Source organism: Trifolium pratense, linkage group LG6 (assembly GCF_020283565.1).
Source record: "Trifolium pratense cultivar HEN17-A07 linkage group LG6, ARS_RC_1.1, whole genome shotgun sequence".
NCBI lineage: Eukaryota > Viridiplantae > Streptophyta > Magnoliopsida > Fabales > Fabaceae > Trifolium > Trifolium pratense.
In genome coordinates this window covers 27918449-27935264 of record NC_060064.1, presented here as the reverse complement: position 1 = coordinate 27935264, position 16816 = coordinate 27918449, and the positions used below count along the sequence as shown (strand labels likewise).

The window sequence follows — 16816 nt, the reverse complement described above, 5'->3', positions numbered from 1 at the left end:
TGAAAACTAAATTGACTACTTAATAATATATTTAAAAACCCAAATAACTAATAAAATAAAAACCTGAGTATATTATACTGCATATAAGCAAATAAATTATATGACACATATATTATACTACTTATATAATATAACATGATTGGCAGGGAGGGGGGTTGAAGCCCCCAACTTGCCCCCATAGATCCGTCTCTGCTTCCTAGCTAATCTATTGTACTTCATGAGTCTTAAAAAATAAGTGACGTATTTAATTATTTTACACCTATTAAAAATGGTTTTTTCTAAACTATCTTTTCATAAATTGGAGATATTTACTCATCAACTAACAAGAACAAGTAATATGCATGTGAAATAAAACTTGGTTACATTCCACGTGAGCTTATCTCAGTTGACAGGAACATCGCACAATATGTGCAAGAGTCGGGGTTCGAACCCCGAACACTCCACTTATTCACCTTTAAGGTGGATTTTCTAGTCACTAGACTACTTGACAAAAACAAAATTTGTTACAAGTTAGTTGTGAGTATCACATGCAAATTTACTTATGTGGCTTATTTTCATTGATTGATGGGTAAATATTTCCAAATTATAAAAGGATAAAGTAGACCTCGCCTTAGAAAATATATAAAAATGAATAAGTAGTATTTTTACTAAGTTATCTTTTTATCAAATATTGGTGTAATCCTTATCATAAATTCATAGCGGAGTATATTGACTTGATATTGATGAAAGTAATATTAATTAAAGGATTAGGAAACTAGTGATAAATATTGTCTTTAACAGTGGAATATAAGTCTCTGTGAGCTTATTTCAGTTGGTAGAGACAATACATATTATGTAGGAGTTTGAGTTCGAATCTTGGACACTTTATTTATTCACCTTAAGTTGAAATTTTTAGTCACTAGACTACTAAACAAAAAAAAATTAAAAAATAGTAGAATCTAAAATACCATTCAAAATAGTCGATTTATCAGTTATTTCTAACGTTATAGACTAAAACATGACATGTTAAATGAACATGTTAGATTACATCTTGATCCATTTTTTATGCATCTTTTAAAATGGATTTGAAGTGTATAACTTTTAAGTGTATGTGTATACACACAAACCGATAATGGATATTTAGCTTTTCAGTTCTTTGGTTCTTTAAAAGAATACTACTATAATATTTGTTCATTTTATATCATACAGTAAGTCATTCTAGTGATAAATCTTAAAGAGTTAAAGTAGAATAATAAATTATTACTTTACTTATAAAGTTTTATTTTAAATTGGAAAAATATATTAACATGCATTAGTCTTTCACAAGGAAAACTATGGTTAGTTCTTAGAGTCGTGGATAAATTTGTTAAGTTTTATAGATGACACATCATTAATAAAATATTAATTAAGAGTTGCATAATTATTGTAGTAAATTATTATAATTATGTTGTGACTTTCTAAATTTTCATATGCATGTTATAGAACCGTCTATAGTCTTCTTATAAGAAACAATATAACTCATAATAAATCTAAAAAATGAGTTATTTTTTATATATAAAATAGGATCGGACGAAGTAATATTCATCTTAACTATTAAAGATATTCTAATAAGTGGGGTAGGAAAGAAAATGTGATATTCCTCTATTGATATTGATAGATAAATTGTAATTATACAATTATCGTCAAGTAGTAATTAAGATATCGTGTCCACGAAGATTGTCTTTAATTTTGAACCAAAACAATTAAACCAATGCTTAAAAGAAAATAAAAGAATATTTAGGGGGTTTTGTTCATAAGAATTTGTTGAAAACGAATATTGGAATTTTATCGAACGGTTGGTGGACGATTGGATATTTTCGGTTCATCTCATAATAATTTGTTTGGTGAATCATATTATATACGCATTACTCAACTAGTTTCAAGATTGAATCAATAAAATGATTATTCACAATCTCTTGAATAATAATCCTCTCACTTAATCACAACTTCTCAATCTCTTGGGCGAATTTTTGTTTAAGTGAGGTTTTCACAAGCATTGATTCCTAAATCACAATCAATAAACTTAAATTTTTAAAGTGATTATCAATTGTTCAATCATTCCTAGGCAATAGCTAATTTTCATTCTCATGATAAATCAACTATTAAGTTTATCACATAATTTCCTCAAATTATATGAAGCATTAAGTGCAAAGAATAATTGTTTAAAACTAGATGATAATCCATTCATATAGAATTAAGTTCACATGATTCAAACAAATTACAATAAGAATCCCCTAAAATTCCAATCTAAGACTCTAGAAATTCATAGTAAAAAGAGAAATTACATGAAGAAGAGATGAAATCTTCATGACAAGAGATTTCGGAATGTTTTCACCCTTTGTTCCTTGCTTGAATCCACTCCAATTGAGCTCCAATCTTCAATTTTGGTCCCAAAGTTCGTAACCTCTTTTCTAGTGCAAGAGCAGCTTTTTTTATAGCACTGTCTACCAGATCTGCGCCCATAGGCTCGTTCTGCGCCTCAATCGCCAATTTCTCCGCATCATGCGTAAATGGCAGCAACCAACCTCAGTTTTCCTTCATTTTCTTGTCATAGAAGCTACACCCTTAGTCCATGTAATTCCCACTTATTCCAAAACTTAAAACCATCAAAAAGACCCTAAATTTCCTTAAATAATGTCACTTTAGTTAGAGAATGAAATCCCTGAACATATGCTAGTCTATGATTAAGGAATTATTGTAATTAATAGTATTAGACAACTGTCATGATGACTAGCATCAGTCATTGATTTATAGAATCATTGTCATGAATACTAGCATGATTATAGGATCAGAATTACTAGTCCTTGTTGTATAAGTACTGAACGTATTCAGCCTTGCAATTCAATACAATATACATATCAATTATATTTTCTATCTTGGCATCAGAGCTGTTAAGTCTTGAAGGCTCTAGATCCAATACAAACCATGTCATCCGCTGCAAATTCCAACCACAAAAATGATCTCCCATCCACTGTTTCTGTCAAGTTGGACAGAGACAACTATCCACTATGGCAATCAATGGTGTTGCCTATAATCAGAGGTGCCAGACTCGATGGCTACATGTTAGGGAAGAAGAAGTGCCCCGAAGAATTCATCACTGCTGCAGATTCAAGCAAAAAATTCAATCCTGAGTTTGAAGATTGGCAAGCATATGATCAACAACTCCTTGGATGGTTGAGGAATTCAATGACTGTTGGCATAGCAACACAATTACTGCACTGTGAAACCTCAATGCAACTTTGGGATGAGGCTCAAAGTCTGGCTGGTGCCCACACAAGGTCACAAATTACTTATCTCAAATCTGAGTTCCATAGCACCAGAAAAGGAGAGATGAAAATGGAAGATTATCTAATCAAGATGAAGAACTTGGCTGACAAACTCAAACTTGCAGGCAATCCAATTTCAACTTCTGATCTAATCATTCAAACTTTAAATGGTTTGGACTCTGAATATAATCCTGTAGTTGTCAAACTATCTGATCAAACTACACTCAGCTGGGTTGATTTACAAGCTCAATTGCTAACTTTTGAAAATCGAATTGAGCAATTGAATAGCCTCACCAACCTAACCCTCAATGCAACAGCAAATGTTGCAAAAAAATCCGACCACAGAGGCAACAGATTCAATTCAAACAACAATTGGAGAGGCTCAAACAACAACTGGAGAGGTTCTAACTTCAGAGGTTGGAGAGGAGGTCGAGGAAGAGGCAGATCATTCAAGACAACATGTCAAGTTTGCGGCTTGGATAATCACATTGCAATAGACTGCTTTTACAGGTTTGACAAAAACTACTCAAGATCTAACCATTCAGCAAACAATGACAAGCAAGGATCTCACAATGCCTTCCTAGCCTCTCAGAACTCGATTGAAGACTATGACTGGTACTTTGATAGCGGTGCAAGCAATCATGTGACACATCAAACTGACAAGTTTCAAAACCTGAGTGAACACCATGGTAAGAATTCACTAATTGTTGGTAATGGTGAGAAATTGGAAATTGTGGCCACAGGTTCTTCAAAACTTAAGTCACTCAATTTACATGATGTCTTATATGTGCCTAAAATTACCAAAAATCTATTAAGTGTGTCTAAACTTGCTGCTGACAATAATATTCTTGTTGAGTTTGATGAAAATTGTTGCTTTGTGAAGGACAAGTTGACAGGGAAGGCAATACTAAGAGGGATACTTAAAGATGGATTGTACCAGCTCTCGGAAAAGGATTCAAGTGCTTATGTTTCCATCAAGGAGAGCTGGCATATGAAACTTGGACACCCAAATAATAAAGTCCTAGATATAGTCTTAAAAAGTTGTAATGTGAAACTATCACCTAGTGATCAGTTTAGCTTTTGTGAGGCATGCCAATATGGCAAAATGCATTTTTTACCTTTTAAAACTTCTTTCTCTCATGCTAAAGAAATCTTTGAGTTGGTTCACACTGATGTATGGGGTCCTGCACTACTAGATTTACATGGATTTATCCTTTGAAACAAAAATCAGATACTGCACATGCCTTTATTCAGTTCAAAAACATGGTAGAAAATCAGTTCAGTAAAAAGATTAAAACAATTCAATGCGATGGTGGTGGTGAATATAAACCTGTTCAAAAACATGCCATAGAAGCAGGAATACAATTCAGAATGTCATGTCCCTATACTTCACAACAAAATGGTAGAGCTGAAAGGAAACATAGGCATATTGCTGAATTTGGATTGACACTATTGGCTCAAGCCAAAATGCCCCTAAATTATTGGTGGGAAGCATTCTCCACTGCAGTTTACCTCATAAATAGGTTACCTTCATCAGTTACTCATAATAAGAGTCCTTACTCCTTGCTACATAAAAGGGAACCTGACTACAACTCCTTGAAACCCTTTGGATGTGCCTGCTACCCTTGCCTTAAGCCCTACAATAAACATAAGCTACAGTTCCACACAACTAGATGTGTGTTCTTGGGTTATAGCAACTCTCACAAAGGATACAAGTGTGTCAATTCTCATGGAAAAATCTTCATCTCAAGACATGTAGTCTTCAACGAAGATCATTTTCCTTTTCACGATGGTTTTCTTAATACAAGAGTCCCTCTAAAAACTCTAACTGAAAGTCCATCTAGCCATTTTCCGTTGCATGTTGCAGGTACCCCACTTAGAGAAGAAGTTACTCCGACTGACAACATCTCAAACATCGATCGAGAAGCAACACGTGATTCAGCTGAGAGCTCTGAAGACAACATTAACACAGAACAGGATGCCAATGAACAAACTCATGATAATGGCACTCAAATTAATGGCACTGATCTTGCTGCACCAGATACAAGAACGGGCCCTGCTGAGGCAGAGACAAGCAACAACACGCACTGGATGCGTACCCGGAGCAAAGATGGAATTCGCAAACCGAAGCTGCCATACATTGGATTAGCTGAAAATCACATCGAAGAGAAGGAACCAGAAAATGCACAACAAGCTCTCACAAGACCACAATGGAAAGAAGCCATGCACAAAGAGTTCCAAGCACTGATGACCAATCAAACATGGACATTAGTGTCATACCAAGACCAAGAAAGCATCATTGACTCCAAATGGGTTTTTAAGACCAAGTACAAAGCAGATGGCACAATTGAAAGAAGAAAAGCAAGACTGGTTGCAAAAGGGTTTCAACAAACAGCTGGATTAGATTATGAAGAAACCTTCAGTCCCGTTGTCAAGGCCAGCACAATCAGAATTATACTCTCAATTGCAGTACACCTTAATTGGGAAGTCAAACAGCTTGACATAAATAATGCTTTCCTCAATGGTAATCTCAAGGAAACCGTGTTTATGAATCAACCAGAAGGCTTTATAGATCCATCCAAACCTAATCATGTCTGCAAACTATCTAAGGCAATTTATGGATTGAAACAGGCACCAAGAGCATGGTTTGACAGTCTGAAAAATGCATTATTGAGTTGGGGGTTTCAAAACACCAAAAGTGATTCCTCACTCTTTACTCTACGAGGTTCAGATCATATCACTTTTCTTCTAATATATGTAGATGATATAATTGTGACAGGGAACAATACCAAGTTCTTAGAAACTTTTATCAAACAACTCAATATTGTGTTTTCCTTAAAGGATCTTGGCCACTTACATTATTTCTTGGGCATAGAGGTTCAAAGAGATGCAGGTGGTATGTACTTAAAGCAATCAAAGTACATAAAGGATTTGCTAAGAAAATTTAAGATGGAAAGTGCATCATCCTGTCCAACTCCTATGATAACTGGCAGACAATTCACAGCTGAAGGGGAGAAACTAAAAGATCCATCTGTGTTTAGACAGGCCATAGGGGCCTTGCAGTACTTGACAAACACCAGACCCGACATTGCTTTTTCTGTCAACAAACTTAGTCAATTCATGAGCTCTCCCACTCTAGATCATTGGCAAGGGATAAAGAGAATTTTGAGGTATCTCCAAGGTACCATTCACCACTGCCTTCACATTAAACCCTCCACTGATCTAGACTTAGCAGGATTTTCAGATGCAGATTGGGCCACTAGTGTGGATGATCGAAAATCTATGGCTGGTCATTGTGTATTTCTTGGTGAGACACTTGTTTCTTGGTCCTCAAGGAAGCAGAAAGTAGTCTCAAGGTCCAGTACAGAGTCAGAATATAGGGCCTTGGCTGACTTAGCTGCAGAAATAACATGGACTCGATCACTCCTTGATGAATTGAAACTCCCTCTACTGAGGAAACCAACACTATGGTGTGATAATTTGAGTGCCAGGGCATTGGCTTCAAATCCAGTCATGCATGCTCGGTCAAAGCATATTGAAGTTGATGTACACTACATCAGAGATCAAGTACTGCAAGATAAAGTCATTGTTGCATATGTTCCATCAGCTGATCAAATTGCTGATTGCCTAACCAAAGCCTTGACTCATACACGGTTCAATCAACTTAGAGACAAACTTGGGGTGACCTCTCCACCCATCAGTTTGAGAGGGGGAGTTAGAGAATGAAATCCCTGAACATATGCTAGTCTATGATTAAGGAATTATTGTAATTAATAGTATTAGACAACTGTCATGATGACTAGCATCAGTCATTGATTTATAGAAGGGTAAATAGTGTCATACCCCCTTGCAAAATATGCGAGTTTTGCGTTACCCCCTGCAAAATATTTTTTTGAGATTACCCCCCTGCAATGTCAAGATTCCTTGCGTTACCCCCCTGGCTCAACAAGTGGGCATATGACATGGACGAATCTTGACGTGGCATGACACGTGGAAATTAATTTATTTTTTATTTATTTTTAATTGCCAACTCAGTAATTATTTATTTTTTAATTAAAAAAAATGAAAAAAACTTTTTTTTTTAAAGAAACTTTTTTTTGGTTACTCTATTATTATTAGTTATTATTATTATTATTATTATTATTATTATTATTATTATTATTATTATTATTATTATTATTAGTTTTTTGGTTACTATTATTATTATTAGTTTTTTTTTTCATCTTCATTTTTTTTTTGGTTACTCTATTATTAGTTATTATATATATATATATATATATATATATATATATATATATATATATATATATATATATATATATATATATATAAGAATTTTTTTATATATATATATATATAATAACAACTTTTAGTAAAAAAAAAAAAAACTTTCTTTTAAGTAAGTTCATAAAAATATAACAACTTTTAAGTTTTTTTTTCATTTTTTTAATTAAAAACCCACATTAATTAATGAGTTGGCAATTAAAAATAAATAAAAAATAAATTAATTTCCATGTGTCATGCCACGTCAAGATTCTTCCATGTCATATGCCCACTTGTTGAGCCAGGGGGGGTAACGCAAAAAATCTTGACATTGCAGGGGGGTAATCTCAAAAAAATATTTTGCAGGGGGTAACGCAAAACTCGCCTATTTTGCAGGGGGGTATAACACTATTTACCCTTTATAGAATCATTGTCATGAATACTAGCATGATTATAGGATCAGAATTACTAGTCCTTGTTGTATAAGTACTGAACGTATTCAGCCTTGCAATTCAATACAATATACATATCAATTATATTTTCTATCTACTTTTAGCGTGTAATAATGGAGTTATCATGGAGACACGGTCAATACACATAATTTTTTTATGCTTTATTTCATTTCAATAACATCATCTTATAGTACATAACAAGAAGGTAGTAAAATTTTAAAAGCTAAAAAAAATTAAATTTTTGGATACCATCATAGTAATTGATGGGGAATTAGCACAATAATAATAATAACGAGCAATACGCAGCGGAAATAAAATTCCCCAAACTTGTAAGAACCTTGAGGATCAACAACAAATAATATGGCAGACAATAAAGCAAAATAAAGACACCGGAATTTTAACGTGGAAAACCCTCGATGTGAGAGTAAAAAACCACGGGTCGTCCAGACCAAAGAAATAGCTCCACTATAATTAAATAAGGGTACAAAAGAGTCTCCAAGTGAGGCACAAATAAGTGCTAACAACCAATTACACAACAAAGCACTAAAGCTTACAAAACAAGAACAAGAAGATGAAAATACCCAAAACAGAACTGCTTCAGTGCGGACTGAATATCTCACGAACCAGACCTGATTTCGACGATCCGAACGGTGAAAACGTAGCCCCTGGAGCTGCGAACCTGCCCTCCAAATTTGAGCCAAATCCAACGGTTAACGAATCGGGAATCGGAGTTTTAGTGGGACTGATTTGAGAAAAACGGGAATTGTTTTCTCTCTTCTTTTCTCTCTTTTTGAAGGTTGTTCTCTCACAAAATTTACTCACATAATAACCCTAGTATGACCACTCTCCACTTATATAAGTGAGACATAATGGGCTAATAAAATTGGACTTTTCTCCACATAGGAAGGGAGCCCAAAACCCAACAAATCTCCCCCTCACAACTATGTGGAGGAAATCGCCAAACCGACGATATCACAACATGCTTCAAATTTTCCCCTTGGTAACGTCTTGGTCATCATATCTGAACCATTATCATCCGTATGAACCTTAACTAGTTCCAGCAACTTAGCATCCAAAACATCACGTATCCAGTGATACCTTACATCAATATGTTTGGACCTATTATGAAAAGTCGGATTCTTACCAAGATGAATAGCACTTTGGCTATCAACAAATAACACATATTTGTCTTGAACAAAACCAAGCTCCTGCAAGAATTTCTTCAACCATAGCAACTCTTTGCATGCTTCGGTAATGGCAATGAACTCTGCCTCTGTAGTAGACAATGCTACACACTTTTGCAATCTGGACTGCCAAGCTACAGCTCCCCCTGCAAACTTAATCATGTAGCCCGACGTAGACTTCCTAGAATCAATGTCGCCAGCCATATCTGAGTCAGAGTACCCTTCCAAAGTAGGCTTATCTCCCCCAAAGCAAAGTCTCATACAAGTAGTACCACGAAGATACCTTAAAACCCATTTTACAGCATTCCAATGCTCTCTACCTGGATTTGACAAAAATCTACTGACTGTACCAACAGTATGTGCTATATCTGGTCTTGTACACACCATTGCATACATCAAACTACCCACAGCAGACGCATAAGGAACACGTTTCATATCAAATGTTTCATCTTCATTTGAAGGACTTTGTTTCGAACTCAGCTTGAAATGAGTAGCAAGAGGAGTGCTTACCGCCTTAGAATTTTCCATCTGGAATCTCTGCAGCACTCTTTTGATATAGTGTTCTTGTGACATCCAAAGTTTCTTCTCCTTTCTGTCACGCGTGATTCTTATGCCAAGAATCTGTTTAGCTTCTCCCATGTCTTTCATGGCAAATGACTCGCCCAACTGCTTCTTTAACCTGTCAATGTTAGAAATATTTTTCCCTACAATAAGCATATCATCAACATATAACAACAGGATAATGAAGTCATCGTTAGAAAATTTTCTAACAAAGACGCAATGATCTGAAGTAGTCTTCTTGTATCCTTGTTCAGACATAACAGACTCAAACTTCTTGTACCACTGCCTTGGAGCTTGCTTCAACCCATATAGGCTCTTTCTCAATCTACACACAGTCTTCTTTGCCTTTAACTTGAAAACCATCGGGTTGCTTCATGTAGATCTCTTCCTCCAAATCACCATGAAGGAAAGCCGTTTTCACATCCATTTGCTCAACCTCTAGATCAAGAGTAGCAGCCAAACCCAACACGGTTCTAATTGATGACATCTTCACAACAGGTGAGAAAATTTCATTAAAATCAACACCCTTTCTTTGACGGAAACCTTTCACTACCAAACTGGCTTTATACCTTGGAGACTCAGAGTTACTCTCATGTTTGACTCTATATATCCACCTATTTTCCAAAGCCCTTTTGCCTTTAGGCAACTTCACTAAATCATAAGTGTGATTATCATGCAAGGATTTCATCTCATCATTCATTGCATCCAACCACTTTTGATTTTCATCACTTTCCATGGCTTCTTGAAAATACTCAGGTTCACCCTCATCAGTCAAAGTCACATACTCATCAGAATTATACCTTGAAGAAGGTTGTCTCTGTCTGTTGGACCTCCTAAGTTGAACTTGAGATGATTCTGGAGCTTCACCAAGATTCTCATCCTGTGACATATCATTCTCCTCATCATTATCAGCTGGAATATATACATCTTCTCCAAGTTGTTGATCATCAACATAATCATGTGACTCACCATTTTGAACATCACCACCAATAATATCCAGATTATGAACAGGCAACCGAACTGGATCAATATTAGACAAACTAACATCTTTCTCGGGTGTAGTTTTCTCCACCTTATCAATGTCTTCAATAGTTTGGTCTTCCATGAACACAACATCGCGGCTTCTGATAAGTTTATTCCCTATAGGATCATAAAACTTGTAACCAAACTCATCCTGCCCATAGCCGATGAAGATACATTGTTTTGACTTTGCATCCAACTTGGATCTTTCATCCTTTGGAACATGCACAAAAGCCTTACAACTAAAGACTCTCAAATGATCATATTTGACATTCTTACCAAACCAAATTTTGTCTGGAACTTCACTGTTCAAAACAACAGTAGGAGTGAGATTAATAACATGCACCGCCGTGTACAGTGCTTCACCCCAATAATGTTGAGGCAACTTAGCTTCAGAGAGCATACATCTAACTCTCTCAACAAGTGTTCGATTCATCCTCTCTGCTAAACCATTCAATTGAGGAGTTTTAGGAGGAGTCTTTTCATGTGCAATACCCTGCTGCTTACAATAGACATCAAAGGGACCACAATACTCACCACCATTATCAGAACGAACACATTTCAGCTTCTTACCTGATTGCCTCTCAACCAAAGCATGAAATTCTTTGAATTTCTCCAACACTTGGTCTTTTGTCTTTATAGCATATACCCATAGTTTCCTGGAACAGTCATCAATAAAAGTAACAAAATAAAGTGCACCACTAAAAGATTTTACCTTTAATGGACCACAAACATCAGAATGCACCAATTGAAGCAACTCTGACTTTCTTGAGGGAGGATGCTTCTTGAAGGATACTCTAGTCTGTTTACCAGTCATGCAATGAGAACACTTCTCCAAATCTGCATTCTTTAATCCTGGAAGCACATCCTTTTTGGCTAAAACATTCAGCCCCTTTTCACTAATATGACTAAGCCTTCGGTGCCACAAAGATGCTTTCATGTCGATAACATTCACACTGTCTCTAGCAACCAAAGCTTTTGTCCAATACAGTTTAGAAGTTTTCTCCCCTCTTAGCCACAACCAAGTTACCTTTACTGAGTTTCAACTTTCCAGAACCAAAGTGATTATCATAACCACAATCATCAAGCATATGCACAGAGATCAAATTAAAACGGAATCTGGAGCATGTTTGACATCTCTAAGCAACAATTGCATTCCCATGTTGGTTTGTAAGCAAATATCACCAACACCAATTACCTTAGCTACACCATCATTACCCATCTTCAACCCTCCAAAGTCACCGGAAGTATAAGATGTGAAGAACTCCTTCCTCGGTGTAACATGCAATGTAGCACCACTGTCAACAATCCACATGCTCTCATCTGATACAAGATTAATGGACTCATAATCACGGAGAATAACAAGATCATCATTGATAGCAGTAGTAACACGATCATCATCATGATCTTCATGATCTCTTTGTTTCTGCTTACCCTTCTTGCCTTTGTTATCTTTTCTCCACTGATAACAGTACTTTTGTATGTGCCCTGATTTATGACAATAATTACACTCCATATTCTTGTATCGCCCTTTGGACTTGCTTCTGCTATTCTCTCTACCACCCTTCGGTTCTTTCTTCTGACTTCTCCCCCTATTTTCAGTGACAAGTGCCTCAGATTGAGATGAAGTACCTTGTGCCTTCCTTCTCATCTCCTCATTAAGAATACCACCCTTAGCCGTTTCCAAAGAAACAACACCTTTAGGAGCAGAACTTGTAATAGAAACCCGAAACGTCTCCCAAGACTCTGGTAAAGATAGCAATAGAAATAGTCCCAAAAGTTCATCTTCAAATTTAATACCCATTCCTGACATCTGATCAAGGAGCCCCTGAAATTCACTCAAGTGATCTGAAATAGAAGTCCCCTCCTTATACTTCAAACTTATGAAGCTATTCAACAAGAACAATTTATTATTCCCTGATTTAGAGGCATACAAGGACTCTAACTTCTCCCACAAAGTTTTTGCATGTGTCTCATTAGCAATATGATTATAAATATTATCTTCAACATATTGCCGAATAAAACCACATACCTGTAGATGTTCAAACTCCCATTCTTCATCAGACATAGAATTCGGCTTTGCGGAACTAAATACCGGTAAGTGCAATTTCTTCACAAATAACAAGTCTTTCATCTTGCCCTTCCACAAATGGTAATTAGACCCATTCAACAATACTATCTTCATATTTGTATTTGACTCCATCTTTCAAACAAGTAAAATTGCCCTTAACCAAGAGCTCTGATACCACTCTGATGGGGAATTAGCACAATAATAATAATAACGAGCAATACGCAGCGGAAATAAAATTCCCCAAACTTGTAAGAACCTTGAGGATCAACAACAAATAATATGGCAGACAATAAAGCAAAATAAAGACACCGAAATTTTAACGTGGAAAACCCTCGATGTGAGAGTAAAAAACCACGGGTCGTCCAGACCAAAGAAATAGCTCCATTATAATTAAATAAGGGTACAAAAGAGTCTCCAAGTGAGGCACAAATAAGTGCTAACAACCAATTACACAACAAAGCACTAAAGCTTACAAAACAAGAACAAGAAGATGAAAATACCCAAAACAGAACTGCTTCAGTGCGGACTGAATATCTCACGAACCAGACCTGATTTCGACGATCCGAACGGTGAAAACGTAGCCCCTGGAGATGCGAACCTGCCCTCCAAATTTGAGCCAAATCCAACGGTTAACGAATCGGGAATCGGAGTTTTAGTGGGACTGATTTGAGAAAAACAGGAATTGTTTTCTCTCTTCTTTTCTCTCTTTTTGAAGGTTGTTCTCTCACAAAATTTACTCACATAATAACTCTAGTATGACCACTCTCCACTTATATAAATGAGACATAATGGGCTAATAAAATTGAACTTTTCTCCACGTAGGAAGGGAGCCCAAAACCCAACAGTAATTACATAACAACCGATAGAATAATCTAGCAATGTGTTTGTTTATTCTCTTGGATCTGCCACTAATAATATGTGGAGCTTGGTAATTAACGACATCTACACAAACTTTTACGACACCTTGGTCGAGCAGGATAACGGCAATTAACAAACCGCATACAATCACCATCATAAACACATTCACCATTCACTGTAATGCAAAAAGAGAGATAAAAGAATTAATTTTACTAAAATGGGATATATTATTATATATGAATTTAAGAAGGAAATTTTTGCAATAAAAAATAAAGAAGATTTTTTTTAAAGGAGATAAAAATGCTTACATATAGAGCTTGTTGCAACGGCAAATAGGAAAAGAAGGATGTTCATAACAAAAATAAATTTGACCATTTTAGTCATATTTTCCAACTTTTGCATGCATCAAATAGAATGTGATTTTATCACTTGTTAATTTATGAAACTTATTTATCCTTACAGTAATTAAATAGTTTTTATAGCACTAAAATGACTTTCTAAAATTTTAATAATTATCCTTTTTAATACAAATAAGTGATTTTCACATAGTTTAAGTCTTATAGTTTTGTTTTCATCTTTGCGATTTTATCCTTTGTTTTGATTTTCAGTATTGTTGTCCCGTCTTAGTGCGGAGTATTGTTGTCCCGTCTTAGTGCGGAGTATTGTTGTCCCGTCTTTGTGCGGTGTTCATTTGTTTCAGGTTTGAAGATTAAGGTTGATTCAGTGCAGATCCAATCAATGACTTTTGTACCATCAACACTACAGATCCGGCGACATGAATGTTCCGGAAACTTCAATATAGTCAAATATGTAGGCTTTTGCAATATGCCGTTTGATGCTATTAACACGGATGCTGTGAGTTTGTTCGCAGATTCATCCTTTTTTGTTTTTAGCGATTTTGATTTGTATTGCATCGATGTACTCTTATCAATTTGAATGAATGAATATCTTTTATTTAGTCAAAAAAAAAAAAAAATTTAATAATTATCAAAATGACTCTTAAGTACCACAATGTGTTTTTTTTTTATCAACAGTACCACAATGTGTTAATATGCCTCTTTAGCATCTTTAGTGAGGTCACATAAACATTTACAAATCATTTTTTTTTGACTAATTTTTTTTACAAATCATTCATACTTCTAAAAAAAATAGTATAAACAACCACATCATATAACACAAAAACCTACTTTTCTTCTTCTGTCCTAAGTTCTAATCCTAGTAATCACTTGTTTCAAAACAAAAAAAAAAAAAATCCTAGTCGTCATCACTCTTTTTGTTCTTCTTAGTTTATGAAAGAAGGGTCATTTAAGGTTAATTTTGACCTGAAATCACCTCTCCAAATTATTTTTTCTTTCTCGTTATATTAAATAATAATTGTGATTTTTGTAACAGTTCGGGCCCCATCTTGGGTGATCCCGGCTGTCACTTCACGATCTTCTCCACTCCCATCTCTAGTGGAGTTTTTGCCTTCCGTGTTAATCATCAAATTAAACCATGTACCCTGGGGTTCAAGTACATTTTAATATTTAATATCATGTAAATTTAAATATTGAATAAAAGTCAATAACTTTTAACTAGTTTTTATAATAGAAATTCAACTTTTTTATACTACTTAATAGTTAGAGGCTAAATTGTAGGTTCGTCCTAAGCCGCTAATAAAATATCAGAAATGTGTCTCATCAAATGCGACAATTGTTATGAGACGTAATGGAAGTTAAAACTCACCTGAATGTTTTTCATTTTCTGAAGGAAACTTAGTTGAAAGTTGAAAATCTTTTCTGTGCACTTCGACCTTATTCATTTTTATATGTTGTACTCAATTGTCCTAATTTTTAAGAAAAAATCATTTCACCTATTATTAGGAACGTAAAAAAACAAGTAATTTGGAGCATGGCTTTTTGTTTTGTCTTTGGAATAAGCTTTATTTTTACATGGTACTATAAAGCTTATTTTTACTCACTTGCCCTAATTTAGACAAAATAATTTTTATTGGTCATTGATGAAAAAAATAAGTGACAGCAAATTAAATTCAATTCACATTTAATTTTACAAGAATATGTAAAAGTAATTCCTAAAAGAGTTTTTTTTATGATGTGCAAAATGTTAAGAACTTGTGCATTTTATATTAAATTTATAATTTTTTAATAAATAATTATTGTTTTTTAATAAGAAGTTACTCCTTCCGGTCCTATATATATATAAGAAAAAGTTGATTTTTTAGATTCATTGTAAAATTCATGTATCTAGACAATAATATAGTCTAAATACATCCATTCTACAATTAATCTAAAAAATGAAATGTTTCTTATATATAGGACCGGGGGAGTATTAATTTTTTTATACTTTTAGTTATTACTTTTTCAATAAAAATTATTACTTTTAGTTGCTTTAATATGTGCAATATTGTACACGTTAGACAAACCTTTATTAAAAAGATTAAAAAAATTAATCTTTTTTCTTATAATAATTTAGAACAAGAAAAATTAATCCTTGGTTTCGGCATGCAACAGTGTTAAAACTCTTAGGGAGAGTTTGCCATCCATTTGGGTCCTACAAGGCTCAAGGGATTAGTCTCTGCAGTTACGCGCAGAGGATACCCGATTTACACCAAAAAAAGAACAAAGAAAAATGAGGGTTTTTTTCTTATATATTAAACGGAGGGAGTATTATTTTTGGTTACTTCGACTACATTCATTTAGAAATTGATAGTAAATACTAGTACTTACAATACATGTCTCCATCACCTTGCCTCAGTTGATATGGACATCGTATTTTATATGTAGAGATTGAGGTTCGAACTTCGGACACTTGATTTATTCACCTTAAGAATGAAATTTCTAGTCACTACACCACTTGAAAAAAAAAATCACAAAGTTAACGAAGTTAACAGTTTTCTACATTCTTCCCACAAATATAGGAGTAATGGTAAGAAGTTATATAGAACTTGGAACTTCTCAAGACTATTGTAAAAGAAACCAAGAAAACGTCTTTGTTGTTCTGAAAAAAACCAATCATTGTTGCTCATATCTTCAAGTTCATTTCTAGTGATCATTGCAGTTATAAGAATCTCCATCTCAAGAGATTTCTTGTATTGTATATGCATGAATTTTGTTAGTCTGTTCA

General features: G+C 34.6%; 1 non-coding gene across 1 annotated transcript; it reads left to right on the top strand.

Annotated features, from left to right (window-relative positions):
• The first annotated feature begins 3416 nt into the window (after window positions 1-3416).
• On the top strand, window positions 3417-3550 carry LOC123893330. The gene has a single exon (XR_006803436.1). It is a non-coding gene; the product is annotated as a small nucleolar RNA Z247 (small nucleolar RNA).
• Window positions 3551-16816: the final 13266 nt, after the last annotated feature.